At 45.5% G+C, this 16031-nt stretch overlaps 1 long non-coding RNA gene across 1 annotated transcript in view; it reads right to left on the bottom strand.

Annotated features, from left to right (window-relative positions):
• Positions 1 to 232: 232 nt before the first annotated feature.
• LOC142827663 (uncharacterized) overlaps positions 233 to 16031 on the bottom strand; it is a 31309-nt gene continuing 15510 nt past the window's right edge. Inside the window, exons 2-3 of the long non-coding RNA XR_012902371.1 lie at positions 1069 to 1212; positions 233 to 478 (exon numbers count right to left, since the gene is read on the bottom strand). This is a non-coding gene — a long non-coding RNA (uncharacterized LOC142827663). The remainder of the gene's footprint in view (positions 479 to 1068; positions 1213 to 16031) is intronic.

Below are 16031 nucleotides of genomic sequence, written 5' to 3'. Positions count from 1 at the left end.
GTCACAGCAGACGCCCTAAGTCACATGTTCATGGACCAGCAGAGTGGGAGATTGACAGACATGCCCTCACTCCGCTCTTCCTTCACTGGGGCCAACCGGAAGTCGACCTCTTCGCCACAAAGAACAATCGAAAGTGCCACCTCTACTGCTCCAGGGGAGCCCTGGGCAGAAGTTCCCTCGGAGACGCCTTTTCCATCACATGGGACGCCTCCCTCCTACGCCTTTCCCCCTCTCCCACTCCTACACAGAGTCCTGGACAAGATCAGATCGAGCCAGGCACGGGTGATTCTGGTGGCACCTGCTTGGCCCAGACGAACATGGTATCCTTACCTCCTCAAGATGATGGTAACAGACCCGTATCTCTTCCCTCCACAGCGCGACCTCCTCTCACAAAACCACGGTCGGACCCTTCACCCGGACATCCCCAAGCTGAAGCTCCATGCCTGGTTCCTTCATGGCTCCAAGATGCCGAAACGGCCTGTTCAGAACAAGTGAGACACATACTAATTAATAGTCGGAGACGCTCCACCAGGAAAACCTACCAGTACAAGTGGACGCGTTTCTCCCAATGGTACGCTCAAACCCATGCAAGCCCACCACATCTTGCTCCTATACATACCTTATTGGACTACTTACTCTCTCTAAAACACTCCGGCCTAGCACTCAGTACTATCAAGGTCCATGCTGCGGCCATAGCGGCTTTTCACCGTTCTCTACGAGGCACTTCTTTTCTTGCTGACCCACTGACCAAGCGTTTCTTCAAAGGCCTGCAGAACACCTTCCCTCCGGTTCGGCCACCAGTCCCCATTTGGGACCTGAACCATGTCCTTAAGAGCCTCACAAAACCCCCGTTTGAACCAATAGCGACCTGCTCTTTGTCTCATCTGTCCATGAAAGTGGCTTTTCTCGTCGCCATTACCTCCAGTAGGAGGGTGAGTGAGCTTGCAGCCTTAATGGCTGACCCTCCATACACCATATTTTTACAGGACAGGGTGGTACTCCGACCCCACCCTAAGTTCCTACCTAAAAAACCCTCTCCCTTCCATGTGAATGAACCCATACACTTACCTGCATTCTTTCCGAAACCACACACGGAACCGATCCAGACCGTGTGGCACACTCTCGACGTCTGACGAGCATTGGCGTTTTACATAGATCGCACGAGACTCTGGCGAGCCTCGCCTAGACTTTTCATCTCATATGCTGAAAGATCTAAGGGACAAGTAGAGAATCTCTAAATGGATTACATCCTGTATTAAAACCTCTTATACCTTACATAACAAAGACTTACCTGGACTTATCACAGCTCATTCCACTAGAGCAGTAGCTTCGACGACCGCTTTTCTTCGTAATGTTCCATTGCAGGACATTTGCAACGCTGCTACCTGGTCATCTGACCACTCGTTTGCGCAACACTATGCTCTCTCCACCTTGATAGCATCTTCTATGGTGGTTGGACAAGCGGTGCTATCCACAGTTACTACCACACGGCTCCAAACCCACCTCCGCGAGCTGACAACTGCTGTGTAGTCACCTAGAGTGGAGCACCCATGGGGACCACTCGAAGGAGAAGAAAGAGTTACTCACCTTGTGCAGTAACGGTTGTTCTTCGAGATGTGTCCCTATGGGTGCTCCACTACCCTCCCTCCTTCCCCTGCTTGGAGCCTGATACTCTGGCGGGTAGAGAAGGAACGGAGGAGCCACGCGCGCGCAGGCACCCTTCAGTCCCAACGACACTAGAGGGCGCCACGGCGCCTGCGTGCCGCGGCAGAAACAGCTAGAAAAAGTCTCCGGTCGCTGATGCGAGGACGCACCAGCACCTGGAGTGGAGCACCCACGGGGACACATCTCGAAGAACAACTGTTACTGCACAAGGTGAGTAACTCTTTCTTCCCACCCAAGACCATAGAGCTGGAAGAGACCTCAGGAGGTCATCAAGTCCAGCCCCCTGCCAAAGGCAGGACCAATCCCAACTAAATCAACCCGACCAGGGCTTTGTCAAGCCGAGACTTAAACACCTCTAGGGATGGAGACTCCACTACTTCCCTAGGTAACCCATTCCAGTGCTTCACCACCCTCCTAGGGAAATAGTTTTTCCTAATATCCAACCTGGACCTCTCCCACCACAACTTGAGACCATTGCTCCTTGTTCTGCCATTTGTCACCACTGAGAACAGCCTTTCTCCGGCCTCTTTGGAACCTCCCTTCAGGAAGTTGAAGGCTGCTATCAAATCCTGCCTCACTATTCTCTTCTGCAGACTAAACAGACCCAAATCCCTTAGCCTCTCCTCATACGTCATATGCTCCAGCCCCCTAATCATTTTGGTTGCCCTCCACTGGACCCTCTCCAATCCTTTTTGTAGTGGGGGGCCCGGAACTGGACACAATACTCCAGATGTGGCCTCACCAAAGCCGAATAAAGGGGAATAATGACATCTCTGGATCTGCTGGCAATGCTCCTCCTAATGCAACCTAATATGCCATTAGTCTTCTTGTCTACAAGGGCTCATATCCAGCTTCTCATCCACTGTTGACTCATATCCAGCTTCTCATCCACTGTAACCCCCAGGTCATTTTCTGCAGAACTACTACTTAACTGGTTGGTCCCCAGCTTGTAACTATGCTTGGGATTCTTCCATCCCAAGTGCAGGACTCTGCACTTGTCCTTGTTGATCCTCATCAGATTTCTTGTGGCCCAATCCTCCAATTTGTCTAAGTCAATCTGGACCCTATCTCTGCCCTCAAGTGTATCTATCTCTCCCCCTAGCTTAGTGTCATCCACAAACTTGCTGAGGGTGCAATCCATCCCCTCATCCAGGTCATTAATAAAGATATTAAACATAACTGGTCCTAGAACTGAACCTTGGGGCACTCCGCTAGAAACTGACCGCCATTCTGACATTGAGCTGTTTATGTTACATTGTAGTCATGGGTGGCAGGTATAAGAGGTGCCTTCACAAACTTCCAGGAATGGCCCCTCACACACTCTGCCTACTGCACTGATGCAGAAAACATTCTGGAGGTGGAGTGTTGCTGCCCTTGGGATTCAGCCACTCTGAGGCCAGGGAGGCTGGAGCTCTGTGTCACCCACCCTCTCTGTGCTCCAGAGCTGGGGAGGCTCCTGTGGGAAGCTGGAGACTTGCCCCTGTGATGGGGAGAGGGTGGGCTCCCATGAAAGGCGGGGCCTTGGGCAGAGGAGGTAGGGCTGGGACTTGCCTCCCTCCTGCCCTATGTTTACTGTGATGGGGTGGACAAAGCCTGACATCCCTGCTGAAGGCCTTTCAGCACCCTGGCCAGCAGCAGGAGCAGGAGAGAGGTCCTCCGAGCAGAACAGAGTGGCAGCCCCTGCTGCAGCCAATCAGACTACAGCAGGCTGATATAAAAGGAGCTGCTAGGCCAGGGCCTGTTAGGCTATGTCTACACTACAAACTTCATGCTTAAGAACCCTTTTTCAGAAGAGATCTTATGCAGAAACCTCTTGCACAAGAGCACGTCCACACTGCAAAAACTCATTGAAAAAGTAATGCATTTTTGTGAAAGAGAGTGTCCAGACTCATTGGATGCTCTCTTGCATAAAAGGCCACCTGGAACCACTTCAGCCATGGCTTTAGGTCACCAGTTGCTTCTGAGTGCTGGTGCTGGACCCTTGCAGAGACATGCGCTTAAAGGGACCCCCTCCCCCCGACAGCCGTTTCTCTGCTGTTGCTGCCTGCTTGCCTACCTCTTCGAGGGACAGCAAAACTCTCACAGTGCCTGCTGTGGTTGCCCTCCTTTTTTGGATTCCACAGCTTTTCTATTGGTGCCATGGAGCCAGAGCTGCCCCTGGGCATGCCATGGCCGCACATGGCCATGCTGCAGTTTGTGCTGCAGTTTATACAGGCTGCCTTCCTGCTCCTGCAGGAGCTCAACCCTGAGCTCATTCTGGGGATCCTCTCCTTGGGTGCAGCTGCTACACTCTGGCAACTGAAGCCCACCGTGGAGAGGCGACTGGTGGGACCGGCTGGTCATGGAGCAGTGAGATGACGAGCGGGCGGCGGGGGGGGGGGGCAGAAGAAGGGTCAGGGTTGGCAGGAGGGGCAGAAGGAAGGGGGCACAGGCATCAGTTGGGAGGGAGCAGAGGCATAGCAGCAGGTGGATGGTGAATGGGCATAGCAGGGCGGACAGGAGGGAGGGAGCAAGGAGTAGCAGCATGAGGCAAGTGTGCTGCCATGCTGGCCATGATGTCACACATGCAGTCACACCACTCAAGAAACTGTCCCCAGGCATGTTCCTGCCACTCAAGGTCAGTGCAGACCTTGTACCAGCGTCCGCTCCATCCGCTCCAGGACAGTGATGTGCTACCACATTAGCTGCTCCAGGACCCTGGTGTGCTTTCATGTCCCCCAGACTTTGGCAGGTGACTGTGGTGGACTGGCTGGCACTTCTCTCCCAGCTGGTCTGGATGTGGAGAACACAAAGAGGGAGAGGTGGTCAGTCATCCCTGCAGACACTGTCCCTGAGGCCTTGCCCTCCTCTGTGAGCAGCGACTAACAGTCCGCAGACCAGAGGACCAGGCTGCCTGCTTCCCCACCACCCTCCAGCCCACAGACAAGCAGACCAAGGAAGTGTCCAGCCACAGTGGGATTTCCCCCGGGGCAGCAGAGGAGTCAGGAGCATCCTGGGCCTCCCTGGGGGCTGCACACATGAAGCAGCTTGCAGCACTGCCTATGGGCATGGCTTCTGTCTCGCACGTGTTGTGTGTAGCACTCCTTGGTGTGTATGGGGTCGAGCCTGTGCTTTAGTGGCTAGCCTGCTACCAGACAGCGCACACATCTCCCTCCACTGTGGCAGGGCATGTGTGGCCAGCAGGATCCCAGGCATGCTCAGGGGCTGCCTGCTGCATCCACATTCCACACAATAATGCTGCATGAGGTTACACGTGTGCGGACTGCAGCACAATGTCCAGCCCAAGCAGTGCAAGCAACATTCGCTCCCCCATCCCCTGTGTGAGTGACAAAGAGACCACTCACCTAAGGATTCCTCCCAGGCATCCAAGGAGGCCTGGGAGACATCCTGGTTGATGGGCAGTGCCTCTCTGCTGCTCCTCCTCCATGTCCAGCTGTCCCTCATCTTTCTGCTCCTCCTTGGGCTGGGTGATGATAGGGGTCAGGAGCCCAGAGTCCATGAGGGTGGATGGGAAGGACGTTTCCCCATCCCCCAGGGTGGCATGCAGCTCCTGGTAGTAGGGGCAGGTGTGGAGTCCCACCCCGAGCGCTCAGTGGTATGGACATATCTCTGGCAAAGTTCTTTGACCTTACTCCGGACCTATTCCAAGATCTGGGGTGGGTGTCCGTGCTCTGACAGGGACTGCACCATCCAGCCATAAATGTTGGCATTCCACTGCTTTGCCTGGAGATCCTGGAGCATCTTCTCTTGGCCTCACAGCTCCAGGAGGGACTTTATCTCCAGGCCTGACTAGGAGGGTGAGCTCCTCTTGCTCCCCCTTGATGGGTCCTGGGACCCCTAGGTCTGCTCCCTGTGCGGGCCAAGAGAGTCTCAGGGGGCTTGTGGCTGTGCCATGGGCCAGCAGGCTGGTGTCAGGGAGAGCTGCGCGGTCAGGGTGCTGCTCTCTGGCTGGCTTTCTGCCACCTGGCTTGTCCAGGGGGCCTGCAGCTTTAAGAGAGGCCAGGAGACAGGAACTATGGAGCTGTGATGAGTTTTAAGGAGTGTCCACCAGAGCACGTGTGGTTTTTCCTGGAGGCCATTTCTTACACAAAAACCCCTCCTCCCCATCCACACATGCCTTTTTCCAAAAGAGCTCTTTCACAAAAAGGCTTCTTCCTTGTAGAAAGAGGAATACCACTGCCAAAAACTCCTCTGTTCTCTCGATTTACTATCAATTTACTGTCGAAAGAAAGCGCTTGCTGTGAGTTTCATGAGCGCTTCATGAGTTTTTGTGGGAATACAGATGTTTTTCTGCAAAACTCTGTAGTGTAGACATAGCCTCAGTTTCTTCCTGGAGCTCGGCCCAGGCAGACCTCAAGGCTGACTGGGGAACACCAGCACTCTGGACAGCTCCAAGTGGGAGCCGGGGCATTGTACCTGGTCAGAGCCAGGTCCTACGGCTGAAGGCTAGCCAAGAAGCCAGGAAACCCTGCAGAACCCTGGACAAGGGGAACTCAGCCACAAGGCCCTAGAAAAAGGGCTGGATGGAACAGTGTCCCAGGGAAGTGGCCCAGGGTCACGACAGCAACTAAGTACTTTGAAACTCAGCAAGTAACTGCTACTTATAGGTTCCCTGGGCTGGGACCCAGAGGATTGGGCAGGCCTGGGTCCCCCCTCAACCTGCCTGCAAACCGCACTGGGGTGCGGGGGGCACTCTGGCCACTTGTTGGACACTGCCTCACCCGCAGACAGGCGAGTAGAGACTGTAAGACTCCCCCCAGCCACCAAGGGGTGCTCACCCGAAGGGTGGAAACTTTTACATTTACCCACTGCCTATATTATAATTTTTTCCTTTTATATATCTTCCTATTCCTCCCTCACACATGCTCAGTCTTGGCCACTCTCTCAGAATTCTGATTGACGGCTTTAACCTTTAGAATGATTGGTGACCTGTGTGACTGGGTTCTGACTAGCTAACTGCTTAACCGACTGACCTCTGTCCCCCCCCTTACTGCACATGCTCGGTAGTTGCCAGTCTTGCAATGTTCACTATTATCCTTTACCTCAGAGCTGTGACTCTGCTGTGCCCCCCCATTATCACCCTCACAAACTTGCCTCTTTGCCATAGCACCACCTCCTTCTTCTTTTTCTTTTTTTCTTTTTTTCTTTGTTTCAGAAATTCTAAGTTCTTATTGAGCACGCCCAGAGTTTGCAGCATCCATCTCAGAATGGACTGATTTTTTGCATATTTAGAACGGAGATCAGATACACAAAGTAGAGAGTGAAGAATTTTCTGTGGTAATCATATAGACTGTCATAAAGGCCTTGCTCATTCCCAACCCCATGAATCCAGGGACCAGAAAGCAAGTGTTTCCTTTCCACATGCTGGAGAAAGGAATCCTAGTGCAGCAATAATGCTTGGCTTTGCTAGTCTTCCCATATTCTGATAGCTGCCATTAGGACCTGCACTCCACTGGTTGCAACCCACCAAGGCCGCCCAGTAATAGTAACAAGAGGACCTAGTGGAAAGTGGATTACCCCAGGCAGCTTATCCTCTGGAGATCTGCTCACATTTCTGCACTAAAACCTGAATGCAGGACAAATGATGACACTGAAGGACATAACATCTCCCTCATTTCACCCCTTTGTTTTCTCACAGGGCTCCTTCTGTGTGAACTTTCCAAGGAGGGACATCCATGCAGAGTTAAGATAAAAGTTGTTTTGCAGAGGTTGTACCTTCTCATTTGTGCATGGAATGGGAGAGACCCTTCCTTCCAGACATATATGGGTACGGCCAGACTGCGGGGAGGGGAATGGGGGTTCGGGATACCAGAAGTATCCCGAAAAAGCTCTGCCACATCCAGGGAATGCATTTGCTCTTCTGCTCTTTTTTGGGGAAGAGCAAACACGCTCTTTTGGAAGCCCCTGTATTCCTCATTCTACGAGGAAGAAGGGGCCTTCCAAAAGACGGGGGGTTTTCTGACATTTGGCCCAGTCTAGACAGGCCAAATGTCAGAAAAGCCTCTTGCGACAAAAGATTGGAAAAAGGTACGCAAAATGCAGAGCACTTCGTCTCAGACACTTCGCCAAAGAATCAATGCCCACAAAACAGATATCAGACAGGATCACAAAGAAAAAACAGTTTCTTGCCATTTCAACCAGAAAGGACACTGTCTCAACGACTTGATTACCTGCATTCTGCTTCAAAGACCTTTTAACACCAGACTTGAAAGAGAATCCTCTGAATTGTCATTCATGCTTAAATTCGACACTTTATGCCTCGGACTAAATAGACATTAATTATCTTACCCATTACAAAGATAGCCTCCCCAATTATCACCTGTAATATCATTAGCTCACAGACATTTACCTCCCCCCTCATCCCTTTCTGTTCTGAAATTTGATTTGTCCTTTTCATATGTGTTCATTTTTTTTATTGTATCCTTTGGTATATATGGTTGTGCCAAATTTCTTCCACTATTTGATCTGAGGAAGTGGGTCTGGCCCACGAAAGCTCATCATCTAATAAACCATCTTGTTAGTCTTTAAAGTGCTATACAGTCCTGTTTTTTGTTTCAGGTACACCAGGCTAACACGACTACATTTCTATCACTATTCTACATCTTTGGTGGTGTTCACATTCTTAACAAAATTAATTGAATATTGCATGAGTGATTAATGATAATACTTTGGTCCATTAACGAGGTTTGTGTTCTAATTGTCAGATTTAACCTACTTAATGCTTAAGCTAATTCCCAGGCAAAACAATTAAATTGGAGTTAAGATTGTTAACATAATTTACTTAATAAAAAAAAACTTAAAGAGAGGGCTTAAGATCTCAAAACCTGAAAGGCCCAATTTAAAATATATTTGCGTGTAACTGTAAGTAGAAACTTTGGAAGTTAAATATTAAAGCTACGCAACCAGTTTCAACTCTGTCCCTTTTCTAGCTCCTAAATTCTTCCCAACATGCCCCTCCACATGTCTCTTCCTCTTACTCACCTCCTGGCAATCCCTTCATGATTGTTCCCCCCCCCCCCCATACCCTAGAGAAGAGCAACTTTTTCCACTCCCCTATGTAATTCTCTGGCACCCATTCCCCTCATTTTTACATAATTCTAATACCACTTTGTGACACATGGCAAATTAGAACGTAACTGTTGGATTTTAGAAATATGCATAAGACAGAGGAAATTAGAATAATTTAGCTGCACCTTGTAAATGTCATGGTTCAAGCACTACATGAAGGAAAGTATCCTTATGAATAAAAGGAGACTGTAAAGGCCTTTAGGTCACCCCGAAGCACAGAGCCTGACTTTCTTACCAAAGGAGTTACCCTATCTTGTAAATCTCTCCTGAAAAAACACATTTCTTCCATGATGCCTGCAAGAAAACATGATAATTAAGTCGGGTACTACTTAGAACAATGATCTGATCCATCATGGGTTGCTGCAGCCAGCAACACGTAACTATGGAATCTTAGTGACATTGCTCAACTATTCCCCACTCCTCCTTCAGCATCTTGTTACCTCACCTGATCCTGCCTCCTTGCCCTCCCAATGTGTCTGTAATTGGGCTGAAAAATCTTCAGGCAAGGGACCAGATTTTCTGGGGAGAGCCATTATGACAATAATAAAAACCTACTTCCCACAATGTAGCAAAACACTTTTAGGGACTAAAACCAGCATTCCTTATTCAAGCAAAACTCTCCTTGAATTTGACTGCAACCTTGAATGTTCCTGCTGAGAGGTGGTATATAAATTATCACTTTGAGTTTTCCCTTAGTTTGCATATATTTACATATATTTGAACTTATGTCTGCCTTCACTGAGGTCCTGATAAGTTTCTTTCTCATTTACACAAATGCGATTTCTTCCCAAATTGAAATAATTATAATAGGGAAAATTGAGCTCAGTGTGCTTATTACTCATTTCTCTCATCATGTATTCTGAAGCTGCAATTAAAATATTTATTTAAGATTAAATCTTTGCATATTGTATCAAGAACCACTCTTTCACTTGATATATTGGTATTGTTACACACAATTTTATCCATGTCTCCTCTCAATGCTCTCACCTTCACTTGCTGCTCTAACAGAATGGGACGTCCCCAGATGTTCAGAAATTGTATTTGCAAATACAGTTCCCAGTTTTTATGAAGCTTGAGGATGAGTAGTGCAGACACGAATTCTCTTGTTACCTCCCAGCTCTGGGGCAGACATTTTCTCTCAGTTAACAATTAACAGACTGCACTTTCAGTGTGCCAGAAATGTATCACGTCATAATTAGATTGTATAAATCATGGATTGTTTGCAGAGAAAAATACAAGTCTTAAATATACAACAGAAAAGGCAGGGTGGGGGGAGGGAAGATGGAAGGGGAGGGGGCATTTGTATCCATGCATAAGAGGACGTTTCAGAGACAAACAATTGTGCCCAAGCCAGTTTCTCTCTAAACTGCATCTCTTTGTCATTATCTAATTTCCTAATAGCTCTTTTCCATGAAAGCAATTGCTACAGTTACCAAGGGATTATACATGATTATGAACAAAAGGAGAACTGCTCCATTCAACAGTGAGTGGGAGGTGGTAGTGCAACCACTAATGGGAGAAGGAGATACTTTTTTCCAGGAAGATGTAGATTTGCACTATGAAAAAGATAGAGAAACACGATTGTGTTCTATTAGCGCTGTACACCTGATCACCTGCACTTAAGCTCAAAGACTTAGTTTATTACTTCTTTGCATATGCATAATTTTACAGTTCACTCTCTATAATTGAACTTCTCTGTCTTCTGTAGTGAGTTCTTCTGAGCATAGTAATACTGAAGGGGAGTTTAATATATAGATTCAGTGATGGATGGCTATGTTCCCCCCATATGCAATGGGATGTTTGCTATTCTATCATTCTTTCCGCTGCTCAGAATTCATCATGACAATATACCAATGCTGATAGTGTTAATGACAGTGCTATTTTGAACTGAATATGATCAATAGTAAGTGTGTTTGGAGAGGCAACAAATAAACAAGTTTTACAAGGGCCTTTAAGTTATGCAATCTTGTGGGCAGATTTCTTAAAATTATATTTATTTTCTATGTCCCACAGGCTACATAAATATACTTTCGTTTGCATGGCCTACTATAGCATGAATCACAATGTGAATGGAATTTATTGACTGTCTTTTAGGAATTAAAGTTTGAGATCAGTATTTTTCATGCTAATTTACATTGACACAAAGCTTGTTTTTCAAAAACAATGTGATGCTCAAAAGGACACATTAATTTTATTCTTAATTTGTGCATTCAGTTATCGTAAATGAATGCAGACAGTTGCTTCTTACTTGCTGTTCTGGTGCATGAAAGTTAAGCAGGCAATTGAACAGGCCTTTTTGGTACTGCTGACTTTTTGAAGTAACCCAGGTAGGTCAGTGATACTTTTTAAAATGAATTATTATGAGGTTAAAGTGTTGACTGATACAGTGAATTTCATGAAGAGTTTATTATACTACTCATTGAATTTGTTGCTACTGCCATGCAACTATTACAAATCCACTGTATGACTCTAGTTAAAGTCCATTTTAGATAATGCTATCCTTTCCAGGTTTGGGCTTTCTCTTTTGATCATACTCTTCTAGTCCAACCATCAGAATAGATTTGGATATATATTTGGACATCAGCACCACCACTGGAACTTTCATCAACCTGTCATTCACCATCTAAAATATAACCTCTGAAGTCCTATCAGGAAATTGTTTTATGCTTGCAGCCAAGTATACGCTATTGATTAAAATTGCATTTAAGATGTTAGTAATAAGTCCATCTTAGAAAAAGTAACTGTATTCAAGCAATTTTGATATCACAATTAAATTACCTGTCTTTACATAGCATAACCACAAATGCCCTATTGCCTGGGGGTCAATTGTTTTTTTAATTCAATTTAAGTGTAAAAACTGTTCATATAACATTAAAGGATGAGCATTTTAATACACAGAAGTCAGAAAACTTAGTCTTAAAGGAATGGTAACACAGACAAATTACAAAGATGAAATGGGGCACTAAACTACAGTCTTTATTCAAGCAAAACTTCTATTGACTCCCTCTTCAGGAAGTATTACCATTAAAATAAATTAAATACAGTGTGGTGTATACTTTCTCTGTGCACCAATGGGCTTAGTTGGAGGCATTAAAATGTGTCTGCCTTTGCCTGTGCTCCACTGGTGGAGATTTTTGCTCCCAAACCCAGTATAACCATAGCCAAAGGAAGATCTCACCAGTTCGAAAGGGCCTGCAGTGACAGGGCTGTTGACACGAGTCTTGGGCTAAACCACTGGCTGGCAGCAGAGAAGGAGGGGTGGCCAGGAATTCCCTACAGCGCACACATGCCTAACTGCCATTTGGGACTTTGTGGCCAGTGGCCAGTGAAGATAATTTAGAATGTCTTTAAATTCTTCTGGGGGAATTGAACTAGCACATAGCCAGCCCAAGATTGGGGCGTGTAAAGGCCACTTTTGCAAATCTTCCTGCAGTGCTCTGAGCTCTTTTGCTACAGCTGCCAATTTAGACCAGGATGGGCAAACTATGACCCATCAAGGTGGGTATTACCAGTCCAGCAGACACAGTGGTGCAAAGGCAGGCTCCATAGAAATTTGGCTTGTTTCAGACTTAATTGGCTGTGCTGGTTAGGGAGAGATTTCAGGGGTGCACAGAGAGCCTACCACAGTCCTAGACTGCACACCGGGGGATCTCGTTGTGTAAAGTATTGGGGGTTTTTAAGGGACTGGTTTGTTCGGTCTTGTTTTGAAATGGGATCAGCTTCATTTCTGGTTTATTGTGACAATCAAGATGCTTATCTCATCCACATGAAAGTCAGCAGCAGAAGCTGTCCCCAAAGCAGCCATTGGCCTGCACCAGGGAATCCCTGTCCATGGAAGCTGTGGAGATAGTGCCTGCAGCTGAGGGCAGTGCACAGAGTTATCTAGCCCCCCACTCTAGAGCCGCTGCCAGACATGCCGGTGGTGCGATGCAAGCAAGGGCAGCGGGAATTCTGCCTTAGTCCTGTTGTGTCACTGACCAGGAGTTGCCTGAGATAAGTGGTGCCCACCTGGAACCTGCACCCCATCCCCCTGCCTCAACTTCTCGTCCTGAGCCCGTCTTGCCCCTGCACCCACTCCTACAGCCCAGTCCCCTGCCCCAGCCCTACATTTATGGCCCCCCTGTACAATTTCTCTATCCAGATATGGCCCTCAGCCGAAAAAGTTTGCCTACCACTGATTTAGACCATTGGATCTAATTTTACTTCCATTGAAGTCAATGCAAATTACCAAAGGGAGCAGGGTCCTCTGCTACATAAGAATATTAGCAAAAATATTTATCTATCTTTTAAAATTATACCATTGAGAAGGTTTATGGTTTTGACTTGAGAATTGTAGAATGGTTTATATTAGCTCATGCCAAGGAAAGGCAACTCAAATCAAGGAACATTTGAATATTTATATTCTTTAGGCCAGAATGACGCAGCAATAATTAAAGTTAGTTCTTCCATTACTTGGAACACTCCCAAACAGATAGGACTGTATGTATAATTCATCTTTCAATCAGCATTGTTGTTAGCACTTCTGGCCACAGTGTCTCTGGGAACATCATCTGTTACCTCCTCAGTAAATCAGAAGGCAAATGCTAGGAGCCAGAAATGCAAGTACTTTTAAATAAAACATCCATTATTTCTTCCCCATTTCTTTTTTATTAATACTCTGGCATATTTCCTAATGGGAGGTTGGAAAGTACCTTTTACAATTCAGACAGCTTATTTAGTGGAAATAAGAAAGAAAAAGAGAAATCATAAAGCAGAGAACAATATTAATGACTAATTAAGGCTAATCTAAACCACTAGCTAAAATAAAATAGATGTAAATACAGTTAAAATGAAATATAAATAAATCTGCTTTAAGGATAACTAGTGCATCCTATGGGAGATGGAAATACCATACATGGTCTAATCCTGCAGACTTCCTTAAAGCAAAGCTCTCATTGATACCATTGCTGCTGAGACCAATGGAAGTTTTGCCTGAGACATGACATCAAGAAAAGACATACAGTAAAACACATGGATTTAGAACAGTCTCGACAAGTGTTGATCTGTTTGAACATAATTAAGAAATGGATAATGGATATCTGTTTTAACTGACATCCCTAGGAGATGGTTATTTACTCCTACTTTTTGAATATTTTTTTTCAATTTACTGGAAGGCACTTACTAATCTGTAGGAATTTTATGCAGCATGTGACTTAAGAAGGTTAAAGAAGGAGAAATGTAAAGTAATAATGGCCCTTTGAAAGATGAACACAATTTGCAAACATCTGGGTTCTTAAGACTTACTTCCTCCCATTTTATCCCTGTACAAACAATTTCATCTATCATAAGCTTTGATTATGTTACAATATATCTCAATCTTCCTCTGTTCCAAGAGTTGTCATTTATTTTAGTCCTAAAAATCACCTGCATCCCCCACATATGATGTCCCCTTATTATTGCTTCAGAAAATTATTTACAGAAGAACACAGAATCATTAAATTGAGGTTATGGAAAGAGTTATTTAAACTGAAGGAGGAAATTTCACAGCACTGCAAGTCTGGGGGGGAAGGGGGGCAATGGATCCATGTGATGAAATTCTGTTCATCTGCAGTTTGATTGACCCAAAGGGATGTTAGTTTTGTATTCTTTGTTCTCTTCAAACCAACTACACTCCCCAGAGTTCTTTATTTGACATTGTAGGTCTACTTGAATTAAATGTATATGTTTTTAAATAGGTACATTTTATAGTTTAAACAAATAAAGAAGCACATAAATACGTGATGTGTCCTGTGAGTTAAGCTAGTGCAAATGTTGAAATAAAAGTTGTAAGCTTGGACTTCAAACGAGAAAAATTGACTTCACCTCACTACTCCTTCAAAACCAGTCACACAATGGACAAAAAATGGCTCCAGTTCTACTCTCCCAGCCAAAAGTTATCAACAATGTTAATTTAATAACAGCAATTGACCCTTGCAGTGACCTTCATTAGTGAATCTTTAATGGCTTGACAGTCATTAGCTGATTAAGTTATACAATACTTGGTAAGACATTCTACGGATACAGTGTGACCGCTTCTCCCACAATTAAATGCCACCACTTCTGGGGCAGAATACAGCAACTGTTTAACACCACACAGCAATGCTGCAAAGCAGTTTAGGACAGGAACTAAAGAATGTCATTTTCAACTAAAGTCGCATGTAGACTTTCGGTGGGTAGGCTATAGCTATGGAAATGGATGCTGATTTGAATACCAGGTATTTTTGAGCTCCCAAGAATCCTACTGACTTCAGAGGGAGCATAAAAAGTCAGTATTGGGACACACATTTACTAGTAGAACACTACACGGGCTTTTTTTTATTAAAAAGGGAGGTTCTTTCCCGCCTTGTATACATTTGAGTTGCACTTATGATTCCTTTTCTGCAAGGTATCAACACTATGCTCATCAACAGAAAGCATGTATTTCTTCCAACAAATAATTTTATATGAAAAGACCTTTACAGAGAGTGTTAGATGGATCATTTGAACACATCTTGCAATCATTTTCCCCCAGAATACCACATGCGTAGCAGAATCCTATATATTTGATTTTCATATGCAACCTCTGGGGGGTGGAATACATTACTGCTCATTTAAATTTTTTTGAATGAAATTATCTTCTGCTACCCTTCAGTGTTATGGAGTTTTTCAATACTTGCTATTTTTTCCCCCTCTGCCCTAGTTCTGAACAATTCCAGGGAGTGTCATTGCATAACCACCTGCCTTACAATAGGGACTTCGTTCACACATGAAGCCTCAGGTTAAGCTCAGCAGGACTAGTCCACACTGTGATGGTGAGAGACCATTCCTGAATCATTTTCAGACACTGACATCAGCTAAGGAAAACAAATAGGCTGCGTCTAGACTGGCATGATTTTGCAGAAATACTTTTAATGGAAAAGTTTTTCCGTTAAAAGTATTTCCGCAAAAGTGCGTCTAGATTGGCATGGATGCTTTTGCGCAAAAGCATCTGTGGCCAGTCTAGACATGATTTTGCGCAAGAAAGTCTAGACATGATTTTGGCAACTGTTTTAGCCATCGGGGCTTTTTTGCGCAAAACAATTCTTCCCTGCCTACACTGGCCCTCTTGTGCAAGTATTCTTGCTCAAGAGGGCTTTTTCCTGAGCGGGAGCGTGAAAGTATTTGCACAAGAAGCACTGATTTTATACATTACAAAGTCAGTGCTCTTGCACAAATTCAAGCAGCCAGTGTAGATAGCTTTTGCGCAAAATCTTGCCAGTCTTGACACACATACTGTTTAAATAAGAAAATAAGATTTGACA

Source organism: Pelodiscus sinensis, chromosome 3, assembly GCF_049634645.1.
Source record: "Pelodiscus sinensis isolate JC-2024 chromosome 3, ASM4963464v1, whole genome shotgun sequence".
NCBI classification, from domain to species: domain Eukaryota; kingdom Metazoa; phylum Chordata; order Testudines; family Trionychidae; genus Pelodiscus; species Pelodiscus sinensis.
Note: the sequence above shows the minus strand (reverse complement) of the source record. Positions and strands in the feature narration are given on the sequence as shown.